Here is a 14500-nt window from a genome sequence, read left to right as displayed (position 1 = left end):
AGGGATATTTGGGCAAATGAAACTAGCTCAGGTAGGTAACTTAGACTGCAAGCACAAGTTGGGCTGAAGGGCCAGTTTCGATGCTGTGTAACTCTGAGACTGGAAGGCAAAAGAAATAATGGCCTGTAGTTCCCTGTCATATCGTTGCAGAACTTCTTAAGTAAAGGCACAGCATTAGATTTCCTCCAGTCTTCCAGTGTCTCACACATGGCTGACTATCATACAAATATTTCTGTCAGGGACTGTGCAATTTCCTCCCTGGCTACCCACTCCTCTGTATTTCACCTAATTCCAGTTCCTTCCTTTTAGTTCTCTACTTAATTCTCTCCTCCACAACTTTTTTGCAGTTCTTAGAAAGGTCACTGATGGCCATTTAACCTTGTTTCTCTCGCAAGGGTATTGGTCCACTGAGCACTTCCAAGTGTTTCTGTTTTTGTAATCGATTTATTAATGTGACTTTCCTAGGCCTTTCATGACAAAATTATACTGTTATTTAATGAAGTGCAAGCAAACTATAAAACTGAGGGACTTCTAATGGATCCAGTTACTTAGAAAAACAGTTAGTGCTCTTAGTCATCTGCCCTGCTATCATCTTGAATGACACACTATCACATTTTAGTTGATAAAACTTCTATGAAACATCCTTCAACACACTTCACATTGCAAAGCATTTCAAGCTGAAGAAATATTAAATCACTTGTATAAGCATTCTCTGCTTTATTCAGAGAAATACAAACATCAGAGAAAAGTGGGTGTGGTAACAAAGTAGCATATAAACCCAGAGACCCTAGGCAATCCTTTCCAATATACATTCAGGTTTCACTGTAGCAGCTGAGTTGTTCAATGTTTCTTAAGCAAAAATGTAATGAAGGAAAATGTTGGTGTATCCCCAGAAAATCATTCAGAGTCTTCCCCAACCAGAAGCCCTGGTTGAACAATGAGATTGGTGATCTGCTGAGGGCCAGATCAAGTCTGGCAGCCAAGTAGGTTAGAAGAGGTAGAGAATACGATCTCTGGAAAGGCATCTCACAGGCAAAGTGGTAAATCCAGGCTAAACTTGAATCAATGAAGGATGCTTGACAGTTGTGGCAGGGCTTGAAAGCTATCACCTCTTACAAAGTCATCATCATAATAGGCATCCGTTAGTCTCATGAGACCATGGATTCGTGCCTTGGAAGGTTTCCAGGGTGCAGGCCTGGGCAAGGTTGTATGGAAGACCAGCAGTTGCCCATGCTGCAAGTCTCCCCTCTCCATGCCACCGATGTTGTCCAAGGGAAGGGCATTAGGACCCATACACCTTGGCACCGGTGTCGTTGCAGAGCAATGTGTGGTTAAGTGCCTCAGCCAAGGCTTGAACTAGCGACCTTTAGATCACTAGACAAATGCCTTAACCACTTGATCACATGCCAACACCTTTTACAAAGTAAAAGCAAGCAAAATGGGTGACAAAAGGGCTTTGCTTCCAGATCAGCTCGATAACCTCTATGTTCACTTTGACCATCAGATCATGGCGGATCCATCAGCTGTTGATGATTCTGTGGTTTCAGTCTGAGGCCAATAGCATCCTCCAGGAGGGTGAACCTATGGAAAGCATCCAGCCCAGGTGGTGTATCTGGCTGGGCTGTTCTCTGAGATCTTTAACTTCTCGCTTTGGCAGTGTGAGGCCAATAGTATCCTCCAGGAAGGCGGAAATGGAAAGCATCCAGCCCCGTTGGTGTATCTGGCTGGGCTGTTCACTGAGATCTTTAACCTCTTGCTTTGGCAGTCTGAGGTACCTACCTACTTCAAGCAGACTTCAATTGTACTCCAAGAATCGTGCACCCTGACTGCAGTCTCCACTTCCCTACCAGTTTTGTTTGTGTTTCCAGAATAAAATAGCAAGGTCCTAAGACTGCAGAATTTCAAATGATCTGATAGGGGCTGTGGGTACACCAAAAGAAGTTGGTCATGGTTGGAGAAATCTGCCTCCAACTTTACTGGCTGCCAAAGCTTTAATATATTTTATTGCTTTTGATGTACAAAATGGTTTAAAACTATTAAAATTGAAGTATATTAAAATTCTTTATTAATATTATTGAAATAAATCTGACAAAAACTTTAAAAAAACTAATTCAATCATAAAGAGAACAGCTTCCATATTTTTCTTTCATTTTTTTTAATCCCACTGTCCTTCAATCGCAATTGAAATCAATAACTGAAAAATAACAAGCAGGACAGACAAAGGAGAGTCAATGGATGTTGTTTACTTGTACTGTAATTTCAAAAGACATTTGACAAGGTGCTGCATATGAGGCTACTTAACAAGGTAAGATCCCATGGTATAATGGTAAAGATATTAGCATGGATAGAATACCAGCTGACCATGAGTGGGAATCAAGGGATCCTTGTCTGTTTGGCTGCTGGGATCTGTGTTGGGACCACCTCTTTTCCTGTTATTTGTCAGTTTTTTGGATGATGGAATTAATGGATTTGTGACCAAATTTGTGGATGATAAGAAGATAGGTAAAGGGCCAGGAAGTGTTGAGGAAGCAGGGAGTCTGCAGAAGGACTTAGACAGACTGGGAGAATGGGCAAAGAAGTTGCAGCCCTAATATAGTGTAGGGAAGTATATGGTCATGCATTTTTGTAGAAGGAATAAAGATGTAAACCATTTTTTAAACAGGGAGAAAATTCAAAAATGAGAGGTTGTGAGTCCTCATGTAGGATTCTGTAAAGGATTCTGTTGGTTAATTTGGTGGTAAGGAAGGCAAATGCAATTTTTGCATTCATTTCAAGAGGACTAGCAAGGATGTAATGTTGAAGCTTTATGAGGTTTTGGTAAGACCACACTTGGAGTATTGTCTGCAGTGTTGGTCTCCTTATCTAAGAAAAGATGTACAGCATTGGAGAGGATCCAGAAGAGGTTCACAAAGACCATTCCAGGAATGAAATGGTTAACATACGAGTTGTGTTTGATGGCTCTGGGCCTGTAGTCGCTGGAGTTTAGCAGAATGAGGAGGGGATCTCATTGAAATGCCAAGATAGGATGGATGTGGAGAGGATGTTCCCTATAGTGGGCAGTCTAAGACCAGAGGGCACAGCTTCTGAATAGAGGGATACCATTTAGAACGGAGATGAGGAGGAATTTCTTTAGCCAAAGGGCAGTGAATCTGTGAAATTAATTGCTACTGGTAGCTGTGGAGGCCAAGTCATTGAGTATTTTTAAAGTGGATGTTGTTAGGTTCTTGATTAGTTAGGGTTTCAAAGCAACAAAAACAGGTTAGCAGTCAAAGGTTGGGGCAGAAGGCAGGAGAATGGGGTTAAGAGGGATAATAAAGTCAGCCATGATGGAATGGCAGCGAAGACTCGATGGGCCAAGTCCACAAACAGTATGTCTTATGGCCAATAGGCCAGTGAAACTAAGCTGATAAGATTGGGATTTCCACATTCACATAAATATTCTGAAAATCACCAGTATTTATGGCAAACAATTTTCCTGGCATTTGCAGTAACATTCTGGCCATCATGTTATATGTGATATTCTATAGCACCACCATCATTAAGTCCCACATCATCAATATTTTGGGGTTCCACTGACCAGAAACTGAACTGCACCAGCTATAAGAACAGGTCAGGGGATGGATCTTCTGTAGGAATAATTCACACTTGACACCCCAAGGCAGAGTTTGATGGAATGCTCTTCACATACCTGGGTGTGTGTGGCACCAATAACTCACAGGAAAATCCACCCTGTCCAAATACCAAGAATCCTGGTTTACAAGATGCCCATCTATGACTCTAAACATTCAATCCTCCATTAGCAGCACACTGTGGCTGTATTGTGAATCACCTGTAAAATCTTTTGCAAGTTTTAATTAGGTAGCTCCAACAGCATCTGCCAAACTTGCAACCTCCATCAGCAAGAAGAACAAGGGCAGCAGGTACCAGGGAACAGCATCATCCTTGGGTTCCTTTCCAAGGCACATGAGCAGATTGCTTGTCCTTCAGTGTTGCTGGGTCTAACTCCTGGAGCTTCCTCCCCATCTGGCCATGGGAGTATCTTTACCAGAAGGACTGGTTGGAAATTCAACCAACTTCTCAAAGCCACTTTGAGATGGGAAGTAAATGTTGGCCTTGCCTCTGATGCCAACAATGAAGTTAAAGGCTCTCTACTGAGTTTACTTATGTACTAAAACACAAAGCATTATTACACAATTACATAACCAATGAATTTTATACTCTATATTTTCAGCTTGTTAAACTGATGATCTGGTCTTTATTGTATGTTGGAGCTTGTGCTGCATTAATTAGCTAGGGTATTTCCTATGTTCCAACTGTGACTACACTTAAAATGTACGTCATTCTCTGCAAAATACGTGATGATGACTTCAGGTTATGAAATCTTTAACCTCTCACTTCAGCAGTGGTATCCACCTGCTTCAACTATACTGGTGCCTAAGAAGAACGTGGTAACCTGCCTCAATGACTGTCGCCCAGTAGCGTTTACATCAACAGAGGTTGGTGATGAAACATCAACTCCTGGTGAAAAACCACTTAGATCTGCTCCAATTTGCCTTCCAGAGCAACAGGTCCACCGCAGATGTCATCTCATTGACTCTTCATTCAAACCTGGAATATCTGGACAGCAAAGATGCATACACTACATCGACTACAGCTCAGCATTCAATACCATCATCCCCTCAAAGCTAGTCCAAGACCTTGGCCTCAATGCTTTCTGGTTAAATTGGATCCTGGATTTCCTCACTTGCAGGCCCCAGTCAGTTTGGATTGGCAAAATCTCCTCCATCAGCACAGGTGCTCCACAAGAATATATGCTTAGTCCTCTGCTTGATTCACTTCACACTTATGCCTGTGTGGCTAAGCACAGCCCCAATGCTATGTTCAAGTTTGCTGATGATACCACCGTTGTAGAGCAAATCAAAGATGGTGATGAATCAGCATATATCAAGGAGATTAAAAATCTGGCTGAGTGGTGTCATAACAACATCTTCTCACTCAATGGCAGCAAGACCAAGGAACTGATTATAGACTTCAGGAGAAGGAAACCAGAGGTCCATGAGCCAGTCCTCATCAGAGGATCAGAGAGTGGGTTAGGATCTTTAAATTCCTTGGTGTTATTATGTCAGAGGACCTGTCCTAGGCACAGCATGTAAGTGCAATTACGAAGAAAGCACGACAGCGGCTTTACTTCCTTAGGACTCTGTGGAGATTCGGCATGACATCTAAAACTTTGACAAACTTTTATAGATGTGTAATGGAGAATGTATTGACTGGCTGCATCACAGCCCAGCATAGAAACACTAATGCCCTTGAATAGAAAATCCTACAAAAAGTAATGGATACAGCCCAGTCTTTCATGGGTAAAGCCCTCCCAACCATTGAAATGCTGTCACAGGAAAGCAGCATCCATCTTCAAGGAACCCACCACACAGTCCATGCTCTCTTCTTGCTGCTGCCATCAGGATGAAGGTACATGAGCCTTAGGACTCACTCCACTAGGTTCAGGAACAGTTATTACCCCTCAACCATCAGGCTCTTGAACAAAAGTGGATAATTTCGCTCAACTTCATTTGCCCCATTACTGAAATGTTCCCACAACCAATGGACTCACTTTCATGGACTCTTCGTCTCATGTTCACGATATTTATGGTTTATTTATTTATGGTATTGTTTCTTCATTATGCATTTGCACAGTTTGTTGTCTTCTGCACCCTGGTTGAATGCTGTAGCTGGGCAGTCTTTCGTTGATTCTGTAATAGTTGTTGTTCTAAAGATTTTCTGAGTATGCCCACAAGAAAATGAATCTCAGGATTGTAAATGGTGACATATATGTACTTGGATCATGAAATTTACTTCGAAATTTGAACTTTAAGAAGTATTACAAAAATCAAATCTCAGTCAGTTGGGGTGAGGCAAAATGTTCTTGCTCAAAGACTTGTGAATCTTTAAAAAAAACGTTCTACTCCCTGTTGTATCTTGGATGCTCAGGGAATGAATATTTTCAAAACTGACAACTCCAAATTTTTGAACACCAAAATAAATGTGAGTATGACATGGGAAAGTAGAATTAACTTGGATTATCAACCAATTGAAAGGGAACACAAGTTCAAGGGGGTTGTATGATGACTCTCATTGTTTTTTTTTCGCGCGTTTGGGAAGGACAGTGGACCAGAACACGCTGAGGAATGCAGACATTCCAGAGCAGAGCTACTGCAATTTCTCAGCAGAAGTTGCAGTAAGTTTGGGACTTAACTCAAAATGGAAGTCTCAAGCTTGCTGGCTGAGATCCATCTGTAGATTATTCAGCTCCCTCCCTTCACTGAACCTAGCACAGCACGCAAACTACTTAACTGCCATGATTTATGCTGAGTACTTGCTAAACTCTAGACCTGACACAGGATTCATTTCATGGGGATTTTACAGCTGTCAGGAAGTACAATAGGAATAAGGAAAGTTGCATTTGTTTTGTGTTTGTATTAACTTAAAAAGTTATTTAAGTATTTTTAACTTCGGGATATTCAGAAAAATTGAAACAGAATTGAGGGAAGACAAAACCACAATTTCATTGCAATTACTTTCTAGGGCACTAGATGGCAGCAAAGGATAATGCTCTCACTAAATTTCTGGAGTTTAGGGAACTCATAAAAATCAATTGTGTTTATTAATTTGCAAGGAAACACCAAAGTAATTCATTTTTTTCACAGCCAGTAAAGTTCACTTACTCCTTTCTTATAGAGCACAATGTACATCAATGACTTGCATTTTACTATTAACCAAATGAAGCAGAACATTCCAGGGTGCCTCAAACAAATTTGACACCTGGCCACATACAGATACGTGAGGACAAAGAGGAGACAGAGAGAAAAATTTAGGGAGGGAATTCCAGAGCTTGAGGGTACAGGCTTTTGAAAGCACATCTGCTTTTGGACAACAAAGGAATTAAAATGATCCACAAGAGGACAGAATTTGCAGAACGCAGAGACCTCAGGATCACTGTAGTACTTGCAGGAGGCTTCAGAGTCAGGGTTAGTGATACTTTCTGCAGTGAGACTCTGCAAAGGTTCTGTGAAAGGAATATACTGCATTGCCACAAAGTCTATTCATTTCTTGTACTCAGAGCATTTCTACAAGATTAATTTCAGCTTTGTTTTTTTGGCAAAATGCATGCATACCTTTGTAGTTTCTACCAGCCTGTCAAATTCTGATGGGAGCAGTGACCTTTGGGGAATAGCAGTTTACCTTCCCATGGGTTTTGCAAAGTAGGGCATACCAGCATTATCTACAGGTGATAGGACCTTGGGATCCCTGCCACCTGAGGCTGACATCTGCAGACAGACCCTGCCATTAAACCACCCCCCTAGGGCTTGGCAAGCAGCCACGACATACACTGACACATCCAAATACACACATTTAAAATGTAAAAATCAGAAAGTTGCTTTGCGTGCGTTCAGGTTTCTGTGACATCTAGCAGATAAGCAACATTTAAAATTGTCTCTCTTTAAAGAAAAACTGAAGTTGTTGATATCAGATAAAATTACAGGGAAAATGCTTTGCTTGTTTTAAAATTGGATGCTAAGGGGGTATTTTTCAGAGTTTATCTATTCTGAATTTAATTTGCAGAGAAAAAAAGTTTAAGGGGGAACGTATGTAGCACCCTTTTGCAGCCAATTCCACTTTGGTCAAGAGTTTCTTAAACCTGACGGGGAGATTGAATAAGTACAATATGTGATTGTATGTGACTCAACCACTTTATATCCTAACTATGCACTCACTGAATCACGTATTCACTCTATTAACTGTTGCTATTGTTGTACAAGTTGTCAATTCACTCTCCAACCTGACCTTCGTAACTGGCATCAGATGACATGCACTTGCAAAGAGAAAGAGTGAAGGAATGAGGAAATAATCTTCAAAGTAGAGTTAAACTTTTTGTTTTCTTTTAAAAAAAATGATATGGAAATTGCCATGGTTAGGGAGGGGATTCTAGAGCTGAAAGCAGAGTGGAGCAATAGTGGAGGCCCAAATAGGGATCAAGGGGGACTGTAGCATAGGAGGAGGTTGATATGGTGATGTTAAGCATCTCCTTCTGTTCTAGACTTTGGATAATCTCAGATTTAATTATCCCTGAATAATCGAAAGGAACTGGTAACGTTTCAAGAGAAATTCCTCCTCCTAACAGTAATTTTGGGGGATCTAGTCCTATTTCCTTCCACTTGTAGGACTTTCAAAATACATTTCAGTGGTACAACATGATAAAGGAGCTAAATACAACAAATAGATTCTTCTGTGAACCTTTTTTGTTGCAAAGATAAATGAATTAATTGACAAGTGAAGGTTTTCCAAATTCTGCCCATATATTTCGGCATCATTAATTTCAACAGAAGGGAATTTGAATGTATCTTCCAATTGCCTTGAGTTTCTTTGACTCCTTCACTTACACCGCCAGCTGCTAAGAAGCTAAATTGTGTAATTCCTTTCCTAAAGTTCTCTGCCTCTCAACACACACTCCTCCTTTAAGATTCCAGAATCTACTTCTCTGACTAAGCTTTTGCTTATCTGTCCTAATCACTCCCTAGATGGGTGAATTTGTTTGATGATATTATGGTGAGATGCTTTGGTAATTTACATGTGATTTACACATACAACCCTTTGTTGTCAATGCTCTCTGAAAGAGGAAAACAATCTAAGTACGATTAGGAATTATTTTATGAAATGAGGACACATTATGTTTCTGTTGCTAATGTTTTATTATCTCCTCATCCTTGCCAGCTATTAGCTGAATAAAACATTAAATCTTACATTATTGCCACTTTAGCAGCACAGCATCATGTAACATGGCAATTAAATCAGAAAATGCTGAAAGTACTCAGCAGGTCAGGTTGCAAGTGTTGAAGGGTCCACAACGTCAAATGTGAACTCTGTTTCTCTTCATGCAGATGCTGCCTGACCTGTTGAGTATCTCCACCATTATCTGCTTTTATTTTAGTTTTCTACTGCCTACAGTCTTTTTGATTTTCACTTGTCTGATGCTTTAAAGGAACTGACTGCAAATCTCAGGTGCGAGTTAAATCCACTTCCACATGAACGGCATCATTATCAGCACAAGCAGTTTGTTTAAAAAAAAGATTTTGTAGGACAGAGAGAGCATTGTATTCCATCTGGCTGAACTCCAAGTCCAAAAAAATACCATGCACCACTCTCGTACCTCACAGTCACCTTTTTCTGTCTGAAATTTACATAGTTTACTCATGGGATCTCTGGCCCTATGTGCTGGTACTGCCTCCTTAACGTGTTCAAATTGTTCACCTGTCCATAAACAAACTACATTAGTCTGTTTATCATTCTTTGAAATCTTAATTGAATTGTTCCAATTAAGATGGCAGGACATTCTTACCAGACAGTCAGTGATGCTAGTATTCTTGTTTTCCTGCATGTACACATTCTGTGGAAATTGGAAAACCGAGCCCTCTGGGATTCACAATTCTATGAACTTGAGATAAGACACCTTTAATTTTTGCTTATTTATTGAAATCAAGCAAAAATTAAGAAGTGTCTTTACTCAGGTTCATAAAACTTGGGGAAAACGAAGCTATATTGGAATTTCTTCTCTTGAATTTAATGGATGGCAAAATCTATGGGCAGAATTTGGAAGATCTTTACTTGTAAATTAAGTCATTTATCTTTGCATCAAAATGGTTCAGAAAAGAACCTTTTCATTGTATTTATCTCCTTTATCATATTGTCCAATTGAAATGTACGTTGAATTCCAAAAGAATGAAAGAAAATAGGAAGAGGGCTAGGTCCCCCAAGTATAGCCTGTCATTCAATGTGATCATGGCTGATCTGCCCCAGGACTTGTCTCCAATTCTGTGACTACTAGACCTTTTTGTGGGTGGAAAATATATCATCAAAATTACTGTCGGTGAGAGGACTTTCTCTTAAAATATTATCAATTCCTTCTGATTATTTAGGACATTCCTTTTGACCATTCATCCACTTCATTAGGTACACCTGTACACCTGTTCATTAATGCAAATATCTATTAAGCCAATCATGTGGCAGCAACTCAATGCATGAAAGCATGCAGTCATAGTCAAGAGGTTCAGTTGTTGTTCAGCCAAAGCATCAGCAAGGGGAAGAAATGTGATCTAAATGACTTTGACTCTGGAATGAGTGTTAGTGCCAGATGGGGTGATTTGAGTATCTCAGAAACTGCTGATCTCCTGGGATTTTCACACATAATAGTCACTAGAGTTCACAGAAAATGGTATGAAAATCAAAAAAAAAGCAACACCGGCCAGTGAGTGCAGGTCTGTGAGAAAAAAACGCCATATTAATGAGAGAGGTCAGAGGAGAATGACCAGATTGGTTCAAGCTGACAGGAAGGTAATGGAAACTCAAATAACCATGCATCACATTTGTGAGTGGAAGTGCATCTCTGAATGCACATCATGTCGAACCTTAAAGTGGATGCGCTACAGCAGCAGAAGATCATGAACATACATTCAGTGGCCACAATATTAGGAACAGGAGTTACTTAGCCGCTTATGTCTGTACTGGTAATATGAAAGAAGGAGATGAGTTATTAACTTCAAACTTTCTGCATAATCACTCAAAGAGTTGAACTGCACGTGCATATAATGAGAGCTGTATAACTCATTGCCTTCGACCTTAGGCCACAAACTTATCAATCACGCCTGCTGTGGACCGCTTTCTAGAGGTCCAAGACGCTGACTTCTACAAAGAAGTGATCTGTATGCTCCACAACTGCTGGACTAAGTGTGTAAATGTAGGAGGGGACTATGTTGAAAAATAAATGTGCTAGGTTTTCTAAAATTGACTCCTTCTGCCTTAGGCCACGAACTTATCAATCACCCCTCGTACCTGTCCGAACACCTTTTAAACATTGTATCTGCTTTCATTCCCTCCTCTGGCACCATGTTCCAGACATTCACCACTTACTCTATGAAAACCTTACCCCTTAGATCTATTTTAGTTTTCTCCCCTCTCACTTTAAACCTTCTGTTCTATACTTCCCTGTCCTGAGAAAAAATTCTGACCATCTATCTCACCCAAACCTATCATAATTTTATAAACCTCTAGAAGGGCACCTGTGTGCCTTCTATGTTCCACTGAGAATAAACCCAGTTTATCCAATCTGTCCTTATGACTACAGTCTTTCATTCCAGGCAAAATACTGCTGAATCTCTTCAGCACTGTCTGTCTTGCTGCCACATTCTTCCTGTAGATTAATGACCAGAAATGTGTACAATATTCTATTTGCATTCTAACCAATGAGTCTCTTAAAACTTGTTCAATATCACTTTCCTATACTTGATATATGCTTCCTTCTTTTCCGTGATTAAGTATTAATATCCTTTGTTATCCAGGGTGCCCTAAACCTGCCAGCTTTGCCTTTTACTCTAACAGGAACATGCTGATGCTGACTCCATCTCACCTTTAAGTTCTTCCCACATATCAGTTGTTGTTTTCCTTTCTAGCAGCTGCTCCCTGACTAGATCTCCCAGGTCTTGACCGACACCATCAAAATCCACCTTCCCCAAGATTAGGGACCTAATTTGAGGACCAATTTTATTATTTTAGATTTAAATTTAGATTAGATTATGAGAACACGCAGTCCTTGTTTATTGTCATTTAGTAATGCATGCATTAAGAAATGGTACAATGTTCCTCCAGTATGATATCACAGAAACACAGGACAGACCAGGACTTAAAAAACTGACAAAAGCCACATAATTATAACATATAGTTACAACAGTGCAAGCAATACCGTAATTTGAAAGAAGAACAGACCATGGGCATGGTAAAAAACGTCTCAAAGTCTCTTGAAAGTCCCAACATCTCACACATGGTAGAAGGAAGAAAACTCTCCCTGCCATGAGCTTCCAGCGCCGCAAACCTGCTGATGAAGCATCCTGGAAACACCCGACCACCGTCCAACTCTCAGTCCATCCGAAAACTTCGAGCCTCCGGCACCGAGCACCATCTCTGCCAAGCACTTCAACCCCAGCCCTGGCTGCCAGCAACAGGCAAAGCCAAGGATTTGGGACCTTCCCTCTGGAGATTCTGGATCGCACAGTAGCAGTGGCAGCTTCTTTTGTTAGTAAGCCTTGAAGCTTACTGAAGTATGGTCACTTTCCCAATCTCATTTCCTAAGATAAGGTCAGGCACCAGCTGCCTCTACTAGTACTCTCTTCGTAATGCTTTAGAAACCCCCAACTGTATTTTTATGAATTCCCCCCACATCTAATTCTTTTGTGCTAAAGTAATCCCAATTGATATTGACAAATGAGTACTCCGGATTCTTCTTTCCTCCTCTCTTTTGCTAATTACCTAAAATCTATGTACCCATTGAAGATCCAATGGGGATGCCATACCCATTTCAAAGCTTCATTATATTGTAAGGGGGTTTCGACTTTTATGTTACTGCGGAGGCTAATTAAAATGGCGTCTTTGTTATGTTAATCTGGGGAATGCGGCTTTGTTGTGTTAATCGCTGAGAAAGTTCGCGCTAGCAGCTTGTCTTGGTTTAGAGTGTGATAAGAAATATGTTATCAAACAATTGTTGGGATAGTTGTTACGTTTTTGGTTTATTTGAAGATACTGTATGCGCGGGGTTTTGGGGGCAGAAGGCGGGAGAGTGAGACAGAGGATGGACGAGGTGCTGTGATGTCCGCTAACGGGGTCGGACCCCGAGGAGGGCGTTCGGCGAGGAGACAGAGATGGACTCGTGTGGAGCGTCTGGTCGACCACCGTTGTTGGTCCCAGGTGGCCGGTCGAGGTGGTCCGAGGGGTTGCAGGGTGAAGAAGAAGGTCCTTGAGCTCCAACTGTTTTGTGCACGAAGAGATTGAACTTTGATAAGTGTGGTGCCTTTTATTTTCCTTTTATATTTTATTCACTATTCATTAGATAGTTCCAGTAATATCTATAAACTGTAAATCATTTAATCGTATCTGGTGTATTGTCTGTTATTTGGGCGGGGTGGGGTACATCACACAGCATCCACACAAACTATTACCCAGTTTGGCGGGGCCGAGGCTGTTTCCCTAGACGACAGTGAGCTGAGCGACCCTGAGTGCGGCTGGGGGCGGGGGCTACATATTATCAATGTATATATGGAGAATACAACTCTGAGACTCATCTTCTCCAGATAGCTATGAAATACAGAAAAACCGTGGAAGTCCTTGCAAGAAAAGACATCAACACCCCCCCCACCACATGAAAAAGAAAAAGAAGCAAAAACTCGCTGACTCCAAATCCCTACGCCTTCCTCGCACAAAACTAACAGATTGCCCATCGGAAAACAGCACCCAGAACATCAAACCCCAAGCCCCCAACCCCATCCCTTGCATAAGCTGGAATATCGCCCACGAGGACATCAAAGCCTCAAATCCGAATATCCCCAACCCCCAGCATGCCAATCGGCAATGAAAGAAAACACAGGAAACTGAAGGAGATCAATATAAACCATATTTAAATGTTGAAAACTATTTCCTCTTATTTGTTTATTGAAAATCATTCAGGTTTTGAAGAACTCCATTAAACTTGCCTCACTATTCCCTGTTTCATGAACAAACCCCTGTTGTCTAGTTTCTTGGCTGGAAGTCTTTTATTCAGGATATCATTTGCAGGGTCTTGATCTGAAGTATCAACCATCCTTTTGCCTTCACAAATACTGCTTGACCGGATGAGTTCTTTCAGCAGTTTATTTTTTGCTACCGTTTTGGTAAATCCACCTGCACCCTTTTTATTAGTATTAGCATTGGCATTGGTTTATTATTGTCACATGTAACAAGATACAGTGAAAACCCTGTTTTGCATATTGTTCATAGAGATCAAATCATTACAAAGTACATTGGGCTAGAATAAGCTGAAACAATAACAATGTAGAATAAGGTGTAAAAGCTCCAAACTGTCTGATCTCATCCAATTCTCAAATTAATTGCCCCATGTTTAACAATTATCCACATGTTCAAACCTTTCCCTAGTCTTGCTGTTCTCTATCTTTTTAAATTCCTCCGGAAACATTGCATTGGTTTACCAAGGCCCAGAATTATCCCTTGAACCCTTTTGACTTTCAATCTCTCTTTTCTCTTTTAAGATGCTCAAATTGACTTTTCTTAAATCCACATTTATGTCAACTGACCTTCTATCTCCTCATCCAGCTCTGCTTTAAATTTTGTTTAATAATGTTCCTTGAGGTATGTCACTATACATCCAGGGTGGTTGCTTTTGTTGGGGTAAAATAAGGTAGAAAAAGGCTGATGAATTGCATAAATACTGGCCTGGACCTATTGTCAAACACTTTATCATTCTCCATAGCGAGGATATACTCTAAGTGTTTTAAAGAAATTTGCACATGAATTTGCTTTAGTGTGCCCTCAGGATAAGCCTGTTTACCGTCCTTGTGTCAAGTCTACAAGTTCAGTTTGGAGTCTTAAGTTATATCAACAGAGCTATGGGTAAACATCATCGATG

The sequence above is a fragment of the Mobula birostris genome, chromosome 8 (genome assembly GCF_030028105.1).
Source record: "Mobula birostris isolate sMobBir1 chromosome 8, sMobBir1.hap1, whole genome shotgun sequence".
In the NCBI taxonomy this organism is placed as follows: Eukaryota; Metazoa; Chordata; class Chondrichthyes; order Myliobatiformes; family Myliobatidae; genus Mobula; species Mobula birostris.
This window is presented reverse-complemented; position numbering follows the sequence as displayed.